Here is a 5,022-nt window from a genome sequence, read left to right as displayed (position 1 = left end):
GATGGGGTTGGGAGGATAGAAAAGATCAGAAAGAGAGAGAGAGAAAGGTGACTGAGCTCCTCCCAGCAGTTCATCGCCCCAGCCAAGAACAGACCCTCGCGAGGCTGTTCTTCCTTGTATTGTTCATCATCACCAGCCCAAGAGGCAATCCACCACACCACACACTGGAGTAGGGTATTACACCACAACGGTGGCCCGAACCAGTATAAACCCTGCGTCTCTTGTGTTGTTCTTTCCTTAGTTCAGATCCTAGCAAGGCGGAGGGGTGCAGGTAGGTAGGAGGCGAAATCTCCACGCGCACCCCAGTGTTCGAACCTCAAGGGTCTGCCGGAACCCGAAATCCGACAGGATATGAAGATATCCTACCATTGTAACCGACTCTATGTAACCCTAACCCTATCCGCTATCTATATAAACCGGAGGGTTTTAGTCCATCGGACAACATACACAACAAAAATCATACCATAGGCTAGCTTCTAGGGTTTAGCCTCTCTGATCTCGTGGTAGATCTACTATTGTACTACCCATATCATCAATATTAATCAAGCAGGACGTAGGGTTTTACCTCCATCGAGAGGGCCCAAACCTGGGTAAAACTTCGTGTCCCTTGCCTCCTGTTACCATCTGGCCTAGACACACAGTTCGAGACCCCCTACCCGAGATCCGCCGGTTTTGACACCGGCATTGGTGCTTTCATTGAGAGTTCCTCTGTGGCGTCGCTGTCAGGCCCGATGGCTCCTACGATCATCAATGGCGATGCAGTCCAGGGTGAGACCTTCCTCCCCGGACAGATCTTCGTCTTTGGCGGCTTCGCACTGCGGGCCAATTCACTTGGCCATCTAGAGCAGATCGAAAGCTACGCCCCTGGCCGTCAGGTCAGATTTGGAAGTTTAAACTACATGGCTGACATCCGCGGGGACTTGACCCTCGACAGATTCGAACCACTGCCGAGCGTGCTGCACTGTCACACGAGCACGATCTAGCTCTGCTGTCGAACAGTGCCCTGGAGGCCGCACCCGCATCAGCTCCGACCCTGAGTTCGGAGCCAACCGCGCCGATCAACGATCGGCGGTTGGACGCCACCTCGGGGGCTGTAACCCTAATGGCGGTTGAGCCGAACACCAGCCCTGTACTCTGCAAGACTCGTGACTCCATGGAGACGGATTCTTCTCCGGACTCTGAACCCTCCGCGCCCCTGCCGATCGAATCCGATTGGGCGCCGATCATGGAGTTCACAGCCGCGGACGTCTTTCAGCACTCGCCTTTCAGCGATATCCTGAAGTCACTGAAGTCTCTCTCTTTATCAGGAGAGCCCTAGCCAGACTACGGTCAGCAAGGTTGGGGTACGGACGATGAAGAAATTCAAAACCCACCCACCACCCACTTTGTAGCCACTGTCGACGACTTAACCGACATGCTCGACTTCGACTCCGAAGACATCGACGGTATGGACGCCGATGAAGGAGATGATGAAGAACCAGCGCCTACTAGGCCCTGGAAAGCCACCTCGTCATATGACATATACATGGTGGACACCCCAAAAGAGGGAGAGGGCGATGGAACAGCGGAGGATGACCCCTCCAAGAAACAGCCCAAGCGCCGGCGTCAGCGGCGCCGCTCAAAATCCCGCCAACACAAAACGGTGATTCCAGCACGGGAGATAATAATACTCCGGAGAGTGCCGAAGAAAACCCCCTCCAGCAAGGTTTAGCACAGGAGGATGGAGAAACCAGCCCTCATGAGAGAGCAGCAGACCGAGAGGTAGAGGACGATAATTATATGCCTCCCTCCGAAGACGAGGCAAGCCTCGACGATGACGAATTCGTCGTGCCAGAGGATCCCGTTGAGCAAAAGTGTTTCCAACGCAGGCTTATGGCCATGGCAAGAAGCCTCAAGAAAAAACAGCAACAGCTCAGAGCTGATCAAGATTTGCTGGTTGACAGATGGACTGATGTCCTTGCGGCCGAAGAGCATAAACTCGAACGCCCCTCCAAGAGTTACCCAAAGCGCAAGTTGCTACCCCGATTAGAGGAGGAAGCACTTGATGCGGCTGAACGGCCACCTCGTGGCCGCAACAGAGAGGCCTCCCGGCCCTCCACTCAAGCCGCACCCCGTACCAAGGAACGGGAATATGCGCCCGACTTACGAGACATGTTGGAGGACAAGGCAAGGCAAACACGATCGATCTATGGATCGCGTGGGCACCATCACGGCACGCCCAAAACACAGCTTAAGCCGCACCATGGGCTGCCGATTTTTTACTTTTCTCTTACTTCCAGGACTCTACTCTTCGGAAGGCCTGTTCGGCAGTTCAATTGCCGCACAAATGATGCAAGGACCAGGGAAGCAGACAAGCCATGCCGCATTACGGAAATCCCAGGTGGTCTCTATCACGAGCAGTATACCTATTTCGCATACTATTCCGCAGCTTGCCCCTGGAGCAGACATGTTAAATAGTCCAACTTTTCGTTTATCGCATTACTTGTATCGTTCTGCTTTGATCGCAGCTATTTTAATAAACAATGCATAGCTTTTGTCTATTTTTTGCATTACCTTTTTTTATGTTCCTTAACGACATGTTGCACCCGTACACGTTGGTATGGCCAAAATACGCCAGGGGCTTTAGTACCCCTCATATTGGGGTGAGAAGTCCGAACACTTTAACAAGTGCGGCACCCCGAACTTATAGCATTATATGCATCGACTCCGAATCATGTCTTGGGTCAATAGTTGGATTTGCCTGGATCCTATGTTTTGGTGCCTTACGTTCCGCTATATCGGCTAAGGTAGCACTAGGAGAACCACTGCGATTATGCCCCGGTTGAGCTGGGTCGAGCACCTCAGTGGAGAAAGCTAAAATTGACCGTCATGATGAAGCGAGAGCTGGTCGCTGTTCGAGAGGTTTTTTCGAGTCCCTAAAGACTGATGCCTCTTAGGGCGAAGAGCCGGCTCTATCCGGCCAAGGCATGGATAGCGCCCCGAACTCGGTCTTCCGAATACTAGGGGCTTCGCCGAAATTTAAAATTATAGAATTCTATGGCTAAGTGAGAGTGTTCACGCATTATAGTCCGATTGCCTCGTTCGTTGGGCTGAGCGCCTCCCTCGAAGGACCCAAAGATGGGAAAAAGAGCGCCTAGGTTTATCCCCGAACACCCCAGCACTAGCGGCAAGGGGGCAGAAGCCGACGACTCGCCATCTCTCAGTATTGATAAACAGCCACACAGAAGGTAATATTTTAAATTCAAGCAGCATTGCTCAGTGCATATGAACAACTTTTCAGTGTACAGGACAAAACGAGCGAGTTTTACTCGAAAATTACATCCATAGTACATTCATCCGCCACAAGACGGGCACCCTTCAGAACATCCTTATAATAATTCTCGGGCTTGCGATGCTCTTTCCCCGGCGGTGGCCCGTCCTTCACAAGCTTCTCAGCATCCAGCTTGCCCCAGTGCACCTTAGCACGGGCAAGGGCCCTACGGGAACCTTCAATGCAGACGGAGCGCCTGATGACTTCAAGCCTTGGACAGGCCTCCACCAGCCGCCGCACCAGCCCGAAATAGCTCCCAGGCTGAGCCTCTCCGGGCCACAGCCGAACTACGAGGGCCTTCATGGCCTGTTCGGCCACCTTGGGGAGCTCGACCAGTTGCTTCAGCTGGTCGCTCAGGGGCATGGGGTGTCCGGCCTCAGCATACTGAAACCAAAACATCTTCTACGTCGAGCTGCCCTCCTCGGCTCGATAGAATGCGGCAGCATCAGACACACTCCGGGGAAGATCTGCGAACACGCCTGGAGAACTCCGGATTCAGGTAAGTAACAAGTAACTCATGCTTATGTGATTGCTTTGCATAAAGAATGCCTTACCCGCCGCTATCTTCTTCACCTCATCCAACTGCTGGAGGGTCTTCTGGGATTCGGCCTTGGCAGACTTGGCACTTTCAATAGCCGCCGCGAGCTCGGACACTCGCATCCTTGAGTCACGCTCCAAACTCTCATGTTTTTCCATGAGAGCCTAGAGCTCTTGCCGCACCTTGCCAACCTTGGCCTCATACTTCTCCCGCTCGGTGCGCTCCGAGGCCGAATTCTTCCCGGCCTCGTCCAGCGCTTGCTTAAGGGTCGCCACCTCAGACGTGGCCCCTACAATAGCCACGATAATCCTGTCATTTTTTGCAATTGCACCTTATATATATATATATATATATATATATATATATATATATATATAAAACAAGGTATTTCTTACCTTCATTCTCCTCGAGCTGCTTCTTGGCACGCTCGAGCTCTTCCTTGGACCTTTCGAGGTCCTGCTTTAGCGTGTCCACTTCTGCAGTCAGTGCGGCGGACGCAAGCAGGGTAGCCTGCACATGCATATTGACTCATTTTTGTTAGACTCCTGCGAATTCTATTTGATCCTCTATTCGGCTTTTCTTCCCGAACGCCAAACAGAGCATCAGGGGCTACTGTCTATGCGGTACTATTATTTACACGTTCTTTACTTACCTCGAAGCCTGTCAAAAGGCTAGTACAAGCTTCACTCAGACTGTTTTTTGCAGACTAAACCTTCTGGACCACCGCACTCATAATAGCGCGGTGCTCCTCGTCGATGGAGGCGCCTTGGAGCGCCTCCAGCATATTGTCCGGCGCTTCTCGTTGGAAGGAGGCCGCCGGCACGGTGGACTTGCTCCTCTTGGAAGGAGGTCCCCCGCCGGACTCTGGAACCTTTGAAGGTTCTGGAGCGGTGTCCGGCCTAGAGCCGGACTTGGAGCCCTGGGGGGTTTCATCCTCTTTACTCCTAGTCCGGGAGGTCGCCTTGCGGCGCCTCCGGGACCACCTCCTCCTTGCTCAGAACCTGTTGGGACAACACCTCGGTGTCATCCGTAGGGCGGGGGGAGGAAGCCGTCGGAAGCGAGTTCACATCCGACGAGTCCAGTGAGCCGCTCGACGACGCGTCGAGCCGGTCTTTGGGTGGGCTACATAAGCATATTCGACATAAGGGAAAGTTGTGCAATAAATGAATACTAT

The sequence above is a fragment of the Triticum dicoccoides genome, chromosome 6A (assembly GCF_002162155.2).
Source record: "Triticum dicoccoides isolate Atlit2015 ecotype Zavitan chromosome 6A, WEW_v2.0, whole genome shotgun sequence".
In the NCBI taxonomy this organism is placed as follows: Eukaryota; Viridiplantae; Streptophyta; class Magnoliopsida; order Poales; family Poaceae; genus Triticum; species Triticum dicoccoides.
Note: the sequence above shows the minus strand (reverse complement) of the source record.